Consider the following 16,762-nt stretch of genomic DNA (forward strand, 5'->3'; position numbering starts at 1 on the left):
AGAGCAAACGCTGTTGCTGTCAAGATAAATAAATCTGTGCTGCAGCTGAATGGTGTAACAGAAAAGCAAACAATGGTAACAATAAAACAACTTATTTTTTTATCGCAATCTGTGCCTAAAAAATATATGTCAGAGCATGGGGGCAATCTGCCCCTAATGTTAGGAGCAAATCGCCCCTCCACCTCTGCCCCCATGTTTTTTTTCATATATGCTCTTTTTTTTTTAACTGTGGTGGTGAAATCCCCTCCTACAGCGCTGGAGTCACAGCTTTACGTATAGTGGGAGCAAACGCTGTTGCTGTCAGAATAAATAAACCCGTGCTGCAGCTGAATGGTGTACCTGCTAAGCAAATGATGGTTAACAATAAACAAAGTAACATTATAGTATAACAGTAAGACATACCATACCTGCAAAGCAAATACAATAAAACACAGTAAAAATAAAACTTACAGTTCTAAAATACAGTAACAATATATATAGAGAGAGAGAGCGAACGTAAGAGAGAGAACAATAGAGAGAGAAGAAAAATAAAACGGCAATCTCCACGTTTTCTGCAAACACGACATCTTCTTTGGGGTTTTTTTTGGGTAGGGGTACCAGGGAGCACATACGGAAAATGCCTCTCATGCAGACGGTTCACTGCATTTGCGTTGGGAAGGTGGGCCACAGCACCGTCTGGAAACAGAAGGGCTGTGATGATCTCTTCCTGGAATTTAAGAAAGAATCCAGTTCATCCTGAAGCTTTGTATAGCACAAAAGCATTCAGCAGAGCCAATTGGAATAGGTATGCAGACACTTTTTTGTACCAGCGTCTGGCCTTACGGGCAATTAGGTACAGCGTCAACAACTGGCCATTGAGGTCCACCCCTCCCATGTTAAGGTTGTATTCGTGGACACAGAGTGGTTTCTCCATAATACCAGTCACCGTAGAAATTTGGACAATCGTATCTGCATGAAGGGAAGACAGAACGAAAACATTCTGTGTATCCCTCCACCTCACTGCTAACAAATTATTACATTTCAAGCAGGCTCTCTCCCCCCAACTAAGTCAGTTCTACAAGCCGCTGGGGAAAGCCCCGGCGATTAGATCACACGGTGCTACGTGCGCCATTTCCACAATCAAAAAGGTGACTAAAAAGTGGCGCGCTTGTGTAATAATTGTCCATGTACAAGTGGTACCCCTTTCCAAATAAGGGTGACACCAAGTCCCACACAATCCTACCAGTGCTCCCTATGTAGTCTGGGCAGTTCTCCAGCTCCATGTGACTCCACGTGACTATCTTTTCCCTCATAAACCATAAAACTATATGTATAGCCTGTTGCCCTTAGCTTATACATCTTGACCCCATATCTGGCATGCTTGCTGGGAAGATATTGATACTGTTTGATAGACAAGTGGCCAGAAAACATAATCAGGGACTCATCAACGCAGACAACTTGATCGGCAGTAAACAAGGCTGCAAACTGCTGGCTGAAGTGGTTTGCGAGGGGCCGAATTTTGTGGAGCCGATCGTATCCAGGGTCACCCCGAGGACGACAGAGTTCATTATCATTGAAGTGCATGAACCGCAAGATCTGTTTGTATCATGTCCTGGTCATGGAGGCAGAGAACATGGGCATATGGTGAATTGGGTCAGTGGACCAATATGACCGCAACTCACTTTTTTTAACTACGCCCATGAGGAGGGATAGGCCCAGGAGGGTCTTAAATTCGGAGACTGTAATAGGTTTCCAATCTCTGGCAAGGGGCAAGTGGGGAATAACAGCAATGAATTGACCAGCATACAAATTGCTTTGGTCCACAACAGATCTATAGGTATCTTCCGTGAAAAACAGTGAATAAAAATCAAATTACGTAAAATCAACTGATTTTCCACCTGAATTCCGGCTTGGCCAGTGAATGGGGGAAGTACGGGTACTGCAGAAGTGGTGGGCTCCCAATTTGGATTGGCAAATGCAGCAGTAAGGGCACTATGGGCTCGATGGGCCTGTGTTTGTCTTTTTCTTGGTGGCTGCGGGACACTACTCATGCTAGCCACCTCACCAGCTTGAACTGCACTTACGGGACTCGCCACGTCACCAAGTGTTACTGCAGTGCTGGATGTATGACCAGGATGTACTAGGCGGCTGGTGCTTGCCAGTTCACCAGAAGGATGAGGGGCATTAGTACTGGCTCTCTGCTCCATACAAGAGCCCTGCAGTTCTTGCACCTCAACGACAGCAGAAGAACGGGGTCGGGTATGCCTGACCTTGGCAGGGACCACAAATCCGTGATCAGAGCTATCTGTCAGGGTGCCGCTGCTATCTACAGGTTCGTATTCTGAGCCTGAATCTGACAGATGACTGGCTTCCTCTTCACTATCTGTCATGCTCCGAAACGTGTAGGCCTCTGCACTACTGTACCTTTGATTTGCCATTTTGGCCTCTAAATTTACTGGTACAGTAGTGAGACTCACAGGCAAAAAAGCACCTGACTGTCAGTGACTGATTCAAACGCTACCAAAAAAACTGTTAGCGTTCGCAGGGATCAGGCCTGAGTCTTGACTATCTGCAGTTATGTGTTTAGTGTTTTGTAAGTGATAGTGATCGATTGATACTGCACTTGGGTGGGCTGGGCTGGGCTGGGTGGAGGGGCTAAATGCAGGTGCTAGCTGGTATCTGGGCTGATCCCGCTAACACTGCGTTTTTGCAAGCAAGGTTTTCCCCAAAGAGGGTGGGACTTTAGAGGCATAGATTGTAAACAAAAAATTGATAAAAGATATATATTTTATTTAGACAATAATCAAAAAAGGGTAGGTGTACAAAAAAAATAAATATATAGGTTATTTTGTATCACATATCACATGTACAAAAATATTTTTGTTAAAAACAATGTTACTAAATATGCATAAGGCTTTGGAAGTGTGTGATGTCTTCAAAAGACTCAATAAGACAAGACACACCCAAAGTATGGTATCATGAAAACATACGTTAAATCCTACGCGTTACGGAGTGTTTCACACTCCTTCTTCAGGGATAATCCAATATGCATAATTCTGTGCATGTAACCATCTAAAATGTAGAGAAACATATATTATCAACAACATAGCTATATCAGTGCTTATATTCATCAGAGCTAACAGATGTTACAAGAAATACGAAAGTGAAGCTGCTGTACTCACACGTCCAAAGAGCAACCTGAGTATGGACAATAGAGCTTGAGTAGATAGAAAGGAGAGATATATAGACTGCCGTCTGATGAGAAAGGCAGGCATGGAATGCAGTTGGACGCAAACCGGGACCGCAAACAGCTGGAGGCTGAGAATAAGAAGGAGCAAGGTATATAAGGGTAATGAAATAATAATAAAAAAAAAAAAATGACCAAAAACATATATAGAAACATGGCCAGAGAGCACATAGCCACAAATCATATAAATATATATGTATAAAAAAATAAAAATTAAAAAATATCAGAAAAATAAGAAAAGATAAAATAAAAAAACCATAATAACGTATATCAAAATTATATATAGAGTATATATAGCATGTACCTTAAAATCAGATGCTGTATGTGCCTAAAAACAGGACGTAGATAATGGAGAGGTGCCACTACACCATTTTTTCTAATTCAGTGTCCTTATTTTCTCTTCATCAGATGGCAAACTTTAAAGGCAAAGACTGGGAAGCACAGGACGGACTAAAAAACAGAGATACCATGAAGAACCTCATGAACAATCGGTCAAAAAGCCATGCAAGGAAAGAACTCTCATCCAACACAAAGTGCACAGATCTTGGGGTGTTCTAACTCTTTGGCAGGTAACCCACACACCAGTGTGGTCTCTGAACTATCCTCTATTTCCTCCTGTGAAGATATACATGACCACACAAATTCTAGACATACAATAGATAGGAGGGATACCATATCAACACCATATGCATCCATCTTCTCTTCTTTTCTGAACCGCCCACTCCTAAATCCAACTAAAGGGAATACAATTCCCAATATACCTACAACCACATAACTGATGTAAGTGATGGACTCGCTAGATCCAACAACACCATGAATATAGTTAATCTATCCTCACACAATCTGAGTACATATGAGGTTGATGTCCTTATGAAGGGGCTGGGCTTCTGTCCTAATGAAAACTTTTGCAAGTTTGATTTGGTCAAGGACCTTAACCTCTTCGTAAGGAAGCTGCTATTAAAAAACATGTATGATAGGAACTTCAATGCTACCTCACAATTAAGCCGAGAGGAAGACAAGACTCTCGAACAGCTTGTCTCCCTACTTGAGGAAAATGACAAATTGGATCTCATTGACTGTATCGACATCGACAAACTTTTGGCAGATGTCGATGTGGTATCCAACGAGAAAACAATTAAACCCAAATCGACGCTCAAGAAAAAATCAGATCAATTTCCCGCACCCAGCTCCAATCCAAATGCAGCCACTTTTTTGAAACTTGTATCTCGAGATCTGAATAAAATACCATTGAAAGCCAATCCCAAAGACAATATGACTCATTTGGAGAAACAAGCACTTAAAGATTCATCTAAAAACTACTCACTAGTGATCAAACCGTCCGATAAGGGTGGGAATATCGTTGTCATGGACAACGATCAGTACGTTGCCATGTGCAACAAAATTCTCCAAAACGAGAACTGGTATCGTCCTATTCCCACACATATGATCGAGAGTTTCAATGCCAAGTTCTATGATTTAGTGGACACGGCAGGCACCAGAGGTATTATAACGGCCACAACGTAGAAATACATACGTACTGAACATCCACGAATCCCTACATTCTACTCGCTCCCCAAGATTCATAAGAATAGAAATGATCCACCTGGTCGCCCGATTATTTCAGGCAATGGCTCTATCTCCGAAAGATTAAGCCGTTTAATTGATGAACATCTCAGACATTTTGTAATTAGTCTCCCGTCTTATGTTAAGGATACGATCCATTTCCTTAAAATCCTAGATGGTCTCTTTCTTGCAGAGCACTCGACGTTAGTTACGATTGACGTTGAAGTGCTCTACAGCTCTATTCCACATACCCTGGGGTTGGCTGCCATCCAACACATCTTATCACAATGGGTTGAGGATGACTGGCCATACAGCAATTTTATCGTTCAATCTCTAGACTTCGTCCTCAACTATAATGCCTTCTTCTTTGATGGCTCCTACTACCTCCAGGTACAGGGTGTTGCGATGGGGACTTGTTGTGTCCCATCGTAAGGCAATCTGTACCTGGGGGAGTGGGACAATCGGGGCGATCCTTGTACAGTTAAGGGTACATACACGTGCGGTGGGTGCACTTTTTGTCAATATATACAGGTGGGACCCGCATGTGTGTTGCCCAACGGTAGACTTTTCAAAGCGGCACACTTTGCTAATTGCAAAACAAAAGGGGTAGTCTACTTGCTACTTTGCGACTGTGGATCCTTCTACGTAGGGAAAACTAAGCTTGAACTACGCTCTAGGATGTCCAAGCACATTTGGAGTATGAGCAAATGTGTTCCGGATGTCCCCCTTGGAAGACATGTCCTGTCCCTGCACTGTGGTGTCTATCCGAGGATCAAGTTTTTGGTCCTTGACAGAGTTCACCCCAGTGCAAGAGGGGGAGACTGGAACAAGATCATTCTGCAAAAGGAGCTTAAGTGGATTTCCACGTTACAGGCCACAACCTTCCCAGGCCTAAATGAAGCGGCCAATTACAGGCCTTTTTTGGAGGGTTATGTGTCTGAGGGCGTTGAGAAAGATTGATCCCTGCCTTGTTTGCATGGACCACTTTTCCTGCCCACACTATTCACTTCATGTGATTTTTCTTTGCCCAGCAACTGCGCCTGTGTTTGCCTCCTGTGCCTAGGCGTCCTTTGTGCAATCGGGGCCTATTTTCATTCATTTTCTAATTATTTTCTGTTTATTACTTTTCACCTCATTCTGTTTTATATTTTATTTTTTTTATTATATATTTATTTATTTATTTTTTATTTATTTATTTTTTAATTTTAATATATTTTTTTTTATTTTGTATTTCTCTATCTCCTGTCCTTGCCCGTCGTTGGGTTATGGGGTGGATCATGTGGTGCATTTGGTCGCAATCCCAGCACGCCCAGGCAGTTCTAGGTGGGTATTGAGACCTGATGACTTGGCGCACTGGTCCCATCTTATCCACCCGTCCGGCTTTTCCTCTGCGGTCCCCCTCTTTAGTGGGCATCATCTGCCCTCAGCGATGCGGGCAGATGCCTCCTCACCATCTTGTCCCATTTCCACAGCCATATGACTGTCGGTGTGGTCGCATACAATTCCTGAGGAGACTATTCATCATCTTTTTGTCTCCTCTTTATGTCTAAGTGGTTCCCCAGGTGACCACGCATGCGTGTCGGTGGGAGCGCGACGCATGATGTCACTCCTCCCACATCGCCATCTTTGATGTGGGTAGGGGGTGGCGCCACGTGCCGCGCACTCGGGGGACCGCAGCGTCGACAGCAATGCACGTGTGAGGTGCTCGCCATCAGGCGAGATCACCCGCACCTGCTAGGAGGCTGAGGCCAGTTCATGGAGCTTGGTATTTAAAGCCACTGCAGCATTGGCGCACTTAGCGCTGTGATCTCCACAGGACGGTGTGCTCTTGGAGGGTGCCTATTTGGGTAAATATGACTTTTAACACAGCTAGACTTAGGTATGGGTTTGGCTATATGGAGTGTGGACCTCACTTATACCATCCCCTTTGTAATTTATAGATGATATTTTGGAGGATGAATATATCCATGGGACAACTTTAGAGCTCTGGTCTGACCTTCTTCCTACCTCTCAAGTGCTGTATATACATATATATATATATATATACTCTAAAGCATAGTAGACCTATGACGAACCCCAGCCCTCCCTGATTTGGCACCTCTCCATTATCTACATCCTGTTTTTAGGCACATGCAGCATTTGACTTTAAGGTACATGCTATATATACTCCATATATAATTTTGATATACGTTATTATGGTTTTTTTATTTTATCTTTTCTTATTTTTCTGATATTTTTTCATTTTTATTTTTTTATACATATATATTTATATGTGCTCTCTGGACATGTTTCTATATATGTTTTTGGTCATTCTTTGGTCATTTTTTTTTTTATTATTATTTCATTACCCTTATATACCTTGCTCCTTCTTATTCTCAGCCTCCAGCTGTTTGCGGTCCCGGTTTGCATCCAACTGCTTTCCCTGCCCGCCTTTCTCATCAGACCGCAATCTATATATCTCTCCTTTCTATCTATTCAAGCTCTATTGTCCAGACTCTGGTTGCTCTTTGGACGTGTGAGTACAGCAGCTTCACTGACGTATTTCTTGTAACATCTGTTAGCTTTGATGAATATAAGCACTGATATAGCTATATTGTTGATAATATATGTTTCTCTACATTTTAGATGATTACATGCACAGAATTATGCATATTGGATTATCCCTGAAGAAGGAGTGTGAAACACTCCGTAACGTGTAGGATTTATCGTATGCTTTCATGATACCATACTTTGGGTGTGTCTTGTCTTATTGAGTCTTTTGAAGACATCACACACTTCCAAAGCCTTATGTATATTTAGTAACATTGTTTTTAACGAAAATATTTTTGTACATGTGATATGTGATTCAAAATAACCTATATATTTATTTTTTTCGTACACCTACCCTTTTTTGATTATTGTCTAAATAAAATATATATCTTTTATCAATTTTTTGTTTACAATCTATGTCTCTAAAGTCCCACCCTCTTTGGGAAAACCTTGCTTGCATTAAACTCTGGGATGTTGGCTAACTCAGGCAGATGAGTTATTGTTACTTACACCTCCAATCTCTTGATATTTAACACTGCATTTTTGGGAACCCTAAACTATTGGGGATGCTAGTATTATTATACAGGATTTATATAGCGCCGACAGAGAGGGGTAGCAGACACTGTGCGGTTTGTAAGGTGGATGAGTCTGGCAGCAGTATTCATGATGGACTGAAGGGGGATAGTCTATTTAAAGGTAAGCCAATGAGGAGGGAGTTGCAGTAGTCAAGGTGAGAGATAACCAGGGAGTGAATAAGGAGCTCTGTGGTTTCATTGGTTAGAAAGGGGCGTAGTTTGGAGATGTTGTGGAGGTTGAGACGGCAAGCTTGGAAAGTGATTGGATGTGGGGCCGAAAGGAGAGTTCAGAGTCCGGGATAACACCTAGCACACTGACATGTGGGGATGGGTGGATGTTTGTGCCACTGCTCTTGACAGAGAAGCCAGGGGAAGAGGCACGTGGGGGAGAAAATATTATAAGCTTGGTTTTAGACAAGTTGAGTTTGAGGAAGTGGTATGACATCCATAAAGATATGTCTGTTAGTAAGTTAGTGATGCGTGAGGAGACTGATGGAGTGAGTTGAGGGGTGGATAGATAGATTTGTGTGTTGTCAGCGTAGAAATGTTATTGAAAGCCGTGAGAGGCTATCAGCTGACCCAGGGAAGAGGTGTAGATTGAAAATAAAAGAGGTCCAAAACAGAACCTTGAGGGACCCCAATGGAGAAGGGAAGAGGAGTGGAGGAAGTAGAATTTCTAAGTGACACTGAGGGTGCATTGGGATAGTATAGATCTGATCAGATATTGATTCGTTCAGATACTATACTACTAAGGGGGGTGTATGGTGCTTGCGTGGGTGTTAGCACTACTGGCACTAATCTGACGCTGCCTGGGGTGACGCAGACCCTATCTGACGATACTGATATCAACCGCCTGAAGATCAGGGGGTTAAAAAATATACGGCGGCTACCCTGACGCTATAAAAAAATAACTAACTAACCAGCATCACCCGTGACACTAATACGGTGATCACTGGTGACGGGGTGATCAAGGGGTTAAACCTTTATTGGGGGGGGTCCCTAGACCTATCTGGGCCTACCACTAAGTACACTGATTATTGTCACAAATTACACCAGTACAGTGATCAAAGAACAACACCAGTTGTTCCCCTTAAAATCCATACCATACCTGAAGGGCCTGGTATGGATTTTGTGGGGGACCCCACACCATTATTTTGTTTTATTTATTTATTTTTATTTGGCATGGAGTTCCCCTTAAATCTATACCAGACCCAAAGGGCCTGTTATTGACTTTTTCTTAATTCTGTCATAGGGTTCCCCTTAACCACTTCAATACACTATATTATATACTGTACACTGCACTATATATGACATGTACCTTGGAGGTGAGCCTGACGTGCAGAGGGAGACCTCTCGTACAGCCCTGGCTCAAGAGTCACTGGAGTTGGGACAGTGACCGTAGGAGCATAATAAGGTATGAGTGCCTGCAGAGTTCTCTTGGCTGGAGATGACAGCTGGCAGAGACAGGAACCTGCTTGGGTGCTGTGGATGCAGGTTAGCAGATGCAGGTGCACTGAGGATGCAGGTCAGCAGATGCAAGTGCGCTGAGGGGCAGCAGATGCACATAGATGCAAGACAGCAGGCAGGAGCAAGGTCAGACTAGCCAGGTAATGCACAGTGGATCAGTCAGGCAGAAACGGCAGGCATAGAATGGTCAGAGTTCAGGCTGGATTAGTAACAGAGGCAGGCAGACAGGTAAACAGAGCAAGATCAAGGAAGCCAAGGGTCAGGACTGGAAACAGCAGCGAGGTCAGGAAGCCGGGTCAGTATTGGATCAGATGCAGTTTCAGGTCACAGGGTAAAGCTGCAGATCAAACAGCAAAGGACTAATGCAGCTGGAGCCCTTTTAAAGGCCACTGGGCGCCAAGGCAACATCACTGTGCATGCACGATCCATGCACGTGCATGCACATTGGTGCACGTCTGTTCACTGCTGGATGTCTGTTAGCCGGACTGCGCCTCTGTGAACCTGTGCGCCTGAGACCTGGATCAGCTCTTGGGCATGGACATTCTGCTTAGGTTCCCAAGAGTTTTCTTCTGGCCCATACCCCCTCCATTTGATCAAATATTGCAGTTGATTACCTCTTCTCCTGCAGTCTACTACAGCCTCCACCTCATATTCCTCATCCCCATTGACTATTACTGGTTTAGGTGGCCCCGATCCCCTCTCTGGGAAGGGGTCTTGTACTGTGAATTTCAGCAAAGACATGTGGAACACTGGGTGGATCTTGAGCGAATCAGGTAAAGCAAGTTCGTAAGAAACTTCATCACCTTGCATAGTGCTTTCCAAAAGCAAGAGGTGAACTGGACCCCCCTGTCTGATACAATTTTTGTTGGCACCCCATATAATCTTATGATTTCCCTGATGAAAACCTGGGCAGTCTCCATGGCAGACGGTGTATTCTTTAGTGGTATGAAGTGGGCCATCTTAGACAGGCGGTCAACCACTACAAGGATAGCTGTATATCCTTCAGATGGGGGTAGTTCTACTAGGAAGTCCTTAGCAATCATGCTCCATGGTCTATCAGGGCTTGGTAGTAACCCATCCCTGGGTATCAGGGTAACTCCCGGTAAACTGGACACTCGTGTTAAAGCTTGCTTTAGACCAGGCATCAGATCTGTCAAGAATCAAAAAATTGCCTTCTGATAAAATAGTATCTGGAACTGAGATTTCTTTGGGGTCATCAAACATGTGGGAGAGAGCGTCTGGCTTAATGTTCTTTGACCCTGGCCGGTAGGTGATATGGAATGAAAATCTGGAGAAGAACACCACCCACTGCACTTGACACGGCTTCAGCCATTTGGCCCTCAGATACTCGAGTTTTTTGTGATCGGTGTAAATAAGTATGGGATGTGCTGCTACTTCCAACAATTACCCCCATTCTTCATGTTCAGCCTTAATAGCCAGGAGTTCACGATCACTCACGTAGTTCTTGGTTGGAGAAAGCTTACGGGAGAAGAAGGCTATGGGGTGCATTAGATCCTTGAGGCCTTGGCATTGGGTAATAACTGGCCCTACCACTGTTTCTGAGGCGTCTACCTAAAGTAGGTAAGGCAGAGAGGGATCTGGGTGACTCAGGATGGGGGCAGAAGTAAAAAGTCCCTTTAGAGTTGCAAAGGCAGCTTGAGCCTCAGAATTCCAGTGGAACCGAACCCTCTGTTTTGTCAACTGGGTAATTGGAGAGATGATAGCAGAGAACCCCTTGGTGAATCTTCAGTAAAAATTTGCAAAGCCAACAAAACGCTGTACCCCCTTTTTGTCTGAGGGTGCAGGCCAATCCAGAACAGCTGTAACTTTTTGTGGGTCCATCTCGAATCCCTCTGTGGAGATTACCAGACCCAGGAACTGGATACTCTGCCACTCGAATTCGCATTTTTCTGGTTTGGCATATAGCCCATGTTGACTGAGTCAGCAGAGTACAATCTTGAGATGTTTCCGGTGTTGATCCAGGGATGTGGAGAAAATCAATATATTGTCTAGGTAGACAATTACGAAGATATCTAGGCAGTCTCTGAAGATATTGTTAACAAAGTGCTGGAAGGTGGCAGGGGCATTACACAGACCAAAAGGCATCACTAGATATTCATAGTGGCTGAACTTGGTATGGAAAGCTGTTTTCCATTCGTCCCCTGCATGGATACGAACCAAATTGTAGGCCCCTCGCAGATCTAGTTTGTTGAATACAGCGATAGTTCTCAGTCTTTGAAAGAGCTCGGGCACCAGGGGCAAAGGATACCGGTTCTTAACAGTGACTTTAGTTACCGATAGTCCACACAGGGCCAAGAAGAGTGGTCCTTCTTTTCTACGAAAAAGATTCCGGCCCCTGCCGGAGAAGTAGATGGTCGGATGAATCCCCTCTTAAGATTTTCGTCCACATATTCTTTTAGTACCTCCAACTCCCGCTAAGATAGTGGGAAGATTCATCCAATGGGGATCTAAGCCTCCGGAAGCAATTCAATTGGACAATCGTATGAGTGGTGAGGAGGAAGAGTCTCAGCCCCCGTTTGTTAAAAACGTCCAGAAACTCGTGATATGGCTCAGGTACTATTGAGCGTATCTCCGAATCATCAGATTCTATGCACAGCAGAGGGCAAGAGACCTTGGGAGGTATGGGTAGGCAGTGTTCTTGACAATAGGAAGACTGGAACTTGATATTTCCAGAGCCCCAATCAATTTGCGGATTGTGAGCCTGTAGCCAGGGTAGGCCCAAGATGACTGGAAACAGAGGGGACGCAATTGCATCCAGACTCAGTAGTTCCTTATGGTCTGTGGAAATGATCACAGGTAGTGGAGGGGTCTCCTGGGTCACCAGACCAGACTTGATACAGGACCCATCTGCTAGAAAGATGGAGAGTCCTTGGGCCCTGGGTCGGAGTGGGATGAGTTGTTGATTTGCAAAGTTCAGGTCAAAAAAATAACTACATGCCCCAGAGTCAATTATTGCAGTAACTGGCACAGTTCTTCCTGGAAGCTGAAATGAGATGGGTAGAACCAGGTGCGTAGTGTTGGCAGAGGGTGCTGGATAACTGGAAGGGGAGATAGACATCTACAGAACTTTTCTGGGCATGAATATACATAGTGGCCGACATCTCCACAGTAAAGGCAAAGGTTGTTCTGTCACCGGCGTAACCGTTCTTCAGGGGATAATGAGGGTCTCATTAATTCCAGTTGCATAGACTCAGGGGAATCTGGTGTCCAGTACTGGTACAGGATTGACTGAGATGAGACTGGTGAAAGCGTGGTGAGCAGGAGTGGGCACTCAGGGTAACATCCAGGTTGGTCAGATCTGCTGGGTAGCTTTCTCAGACCGACGCCTTCAGGAGCGCAGGAGGATCTGGATGGTCAGAGTAATTAAAGTCTCCAGTGAGTTTGGTATACCGACCAGGGCCAGTTCATCTTTTAATCTTTCAGATAGGCCAAGGCGAAACTGGTGCCGCAGGGCTGCCTTATTCCACTGGGCATCTGCGCTCCATCGTCTGAAGTCCGTAACATAGTCCTCGACCACTCTGTGGTCTTGGTGGAGCTCATGAAGGGCAGCCTCTGCAGTGGAAGTCCATTGTGGGTCATCGTATAACAGTGACATGGCATTGAAGGATGACAAAGAGTCCAGCATAACATGGCATTCTTCAAGCAGGCTATGGGCCCAGGTCTGTGGTTCACCCTGCATTAGAGAAATGATGAACCCCCTTGGTGGGGGTTGTAATGAAGAATGCAATTCACATGTGTTGCGGAAAACCCAAAACTTATTTCGGTCCCCAGAAAGTCTCTCCAGAATGGGGACCCTTGGTTCTGGAGGTAGCATCATTACAGTGGGTGTGGTAGTAGCCTCTGTTGGTGCCCTGCTAAGAAGAGGATTTGCTGGGGTAGCCAGGGATTGCACTTGTCCCTCCAAATGCACATAACTGTCCTGGAGAGATTTCACCACTTGAGTGAGGGCTGAGAGGTGTTGGCAAATCTCATCTGTTGAGGAAGTCCCTCTTGCAGGCTCAGGCATGGCTGTTTGATACTGACACATACCTTGGAGGTGAGCCTGACGTGCAGAGGGAGACCTCCTCATACAGCCCTGGCTCCGGAGTCACTGGAGTTGGGACAGTGACCGTTTGAGTGCCTGCAGAGTTCTCTTGGCTGTAGATGACAGCTGGCAGAGACAGGAACTGGCTTGGGTGCTGTGGATGCAGGTCAGCAGATGTGCTGAGGATGCAAGTCAGCGGATGCAGGTGCGCTGAGGGGCAGCAGATGCATATATGAGCAGTGCATCCATGACAATATACCCTGCACTGTATTTTTATATATATATATATATATATATATATATATATATAGTATACATATATACTGTATATATATATATATATATATATATATATATATATATATAGCGCTGGTAGATTTGCAATCTACCGCATGTTAGGTAAATTTAGTAAATTGTGTGTTAGGAAGGTTAAAAGTTCGCCTCTGTTCCAGCTTGGCTGATGTTGCGGGTGTTTCCGTGCTGACCAGTGGGTGTCGCTGTTACCACTGGTCAGGGTTGGAAAGGCAACGTGTTGAAGCGTATGGATGCTCCTCTGTCCCGGAGGCACGCTCGGTGGAGGTTGCATTCTGGGCGAGGGTATTTATGGGACAGACGCCATATTTTGGGGTTCGTTTTACAGCCACCTGCTGGCCCTCCTGGCCGACAGGTATGCGTTAAGGAGCTACCTCATGGTCCTCCGTCTGGGAGGCCCACGATACTGCGGCAAAGGGGTGGGTCCAGAGGCTTGTCTGGAGCCTGCCACCGCGGCCGAGGAATGGTCCTGAGCCGTCGGTCCTGTGTTCCGTATCCAAAAGTAACTATACAGCATAGTGTTGCCGGCTCGGCTTAAAGGTTCAAGCACTGTGACTGACTTTCACTATCGTAAATCTATACATCCTGTGGCAGAGGATCGTACGGATTTTATTCCCATACAAGTCTGTGGCAGAGACTTTGATTCGTGCTGCGTACTGGCTGCTAGACCGGTGAGAGAGGCCTATCCAGACGAGCAAGGAGTGTGTCCCACAAGGGAGCGCATTTCAAATAGTGTTTAAATTATACCAAGACCTTTCGCCAAGAGAACCCTTTCAGAGAATATTTGAGTTTCTTCTGCGAGTTTCCTTTCTACCTCTTTTCTGCTACTTCCTAAGTCGTTTGTTTAATAAAGCATTGAAAACGTACTCCAGTGTTGGTGCGTGTCGTCCAGAAGTAAACTCAACAGAACCCTAGACCCGGTGTCGGTGAAACAGAGGGAAGCAGAGTGAAGGTAACAGACCCGCTTAAACCAGCAGCTCCACCATGAGTTAGTGCACCATGTGGGAGCGTCGTCCGGGATTTGTTGACCGTCAGTTACTGGAACCCAGTGGAGTGTTTTACAGGAGTTTACAGAGAAGAGCTGGACTTTGAAAGAAAATCTTTTCAGGAAGAGGAAAGGTTACATTGCAGGACTTTGCTTCTAAGTGTGTAGACACTGGGCGCCAGAGAAAGGCCCGAGAGTTACGTGACTGGAGGAACAAGTGGGAGGAGTTACCCTACTTGCTACTGCGTGGGACGCGTGTATGTGTTTGGTGCCAGAGGGAAAGAGAGGCCTTGTGATCATGCTGAGAAGATCAGAGTGTGGCCATGTCTTTTCCGGCGTTTCAATCGGTTGTGGGACCCAGAGTGTTCTCTGCAAGCACCGTGATGAATACTGTGCAATCTGGGACTTTGCTCACGGATACTGGAGTTCGATTGAAGCCGCAGGGGAGGTTTGTCCTGTATACCTCGGGAGATGTCGAGGGATTGGGCAAGACCTGCCATCGATGCAAAGGATTGGCCGTGCATCTTCGTCCATTCGGCCGATGTCCACAGTGTGGAGAATACCTGTTTGCGGTGGAGCAACCTACTATGTCACCCCGTGCCTATCGGATGGATTGGGTGACAGGTATCGCTACAGTGGAAGCTGCTATTGCTACAGAAAGGGAGCAACGGGCTGCCACTTTGATTGTTGCTACTGACAATGTTCCAGAAAAAGACATTGCTGCTGTTGTCTCGCCCGGAGACATTGCTTTGGTTCCTGAGTCCACTACACCTGCTCCTGTGGTGCCTACTCAGAAGAAGGTGGACTATGTAAGGGCTTCCCGCGACCGTGGTTGAGGTCTACCCCAGAGGATGCCTGAGCCGGAGCTACTAGAGTCTACGTCCAGAACGGGTAAGCCACTGTTGGGGACTGTAAATAAATATTTGCCAGCTGAAGAATTGAGAGACTCGGAAATAGAATCCATGTCGGATCTTTCCGGTGATGAAGACTTGTTTGAAACCATGTTGCAAGAGCTATTGTGGTCACAAGGCGAAGATGTTGCCTCCACAATGACTTTTTCTGAGTGGACTGCCCTGAGTTCTGGGAAGATGTCACCCTGTGTGGAAATACACAGTACTGTTGCTGGGACTTTGCCAGAGGCTACTAATTCACTACAGACACCGGCTGGGTCTATGGTGAGAAAGTCACTAAATTCTTGTGTACCGCCTGGTATGGGGAGAGACAGATCTTTGCCAAAATGTGCTCGCTTGCAACGGATGTTAAACAAGCGTGTTCCCGCAGAGTATGGATTGGAGTTTACCTAAGTGCCCCAGGATGTTATGCGGGAGATTGAAGCTAATTGGGAACTTTGGTACAGTGAGGCTGTTTAGGACTACTTGTCTGTGCCTAAACCCTTCAGAAAGACTGGATGTTCCGTCCGGATGGATGAACGTTTCAGCGGATGCTTTGTACATTGGAACTTCGGTCGGCACATCTATGCCGATAAAGTGTTAATTTGCAGATCAGGAAAGGACAATGTTGTGTACTTTATTACCACTGTGGATAAAGAAGGGAAATCATTAACCTTGCCAGATCCTCGGTTTTACTGGTAATTATGGACAATAGAACTTTGAAGTTACCTAGTTAGATAGTGGCAGGGTAAAGATGTCTGCGTGGTCAAGATCTATGGATCCTGTTCTGTGTTTAAATCCAAGGACTTCTTGTTTGCTAGCCGGATTTCTTTTATAGGAAAAAAAAAGTTCTTATGCAGGGATGGACTCCTAAAGTATATATTTTTTTCTAATGTGGGAAGAGAGTTTCATTTTTAATGAGACTTTGCTCCTACTATTGTATAGGATGTATATGTGTGTGTTTAACTATGTTTCCTTTTCAGGGATCATTGGATCGTATATAGAGCTGGGAGGCTTTTCAGCTAGTTAGTTAGTAAGGTTGTGTACCATTATACTGTGGTTTTGTTTACGGCTGTGAACATAATGTTTTATAGATATAAGTCTTATAGTGTCTTTAAACTGTCCTTTCTCTCTCTGCTGTCTAAAGTTATAAGAAACTCAAATGCTTAC

The sequence above is a fragment of the Aquarana catesbeiana genome, linkage group LG13 (genome assembly GCF_042186555.1).
Source record: "Aquarana catesbeiana isolate 2022-GZ linkage group LG13, ASM4218655v1, whole genome shotgun sequence".
Lineage (NCBI taxonomy): Eukaryota > Metazoa > Chordata > Amphibia > Anura > Ranidae > Aquarana > Aquarana catesbeiana.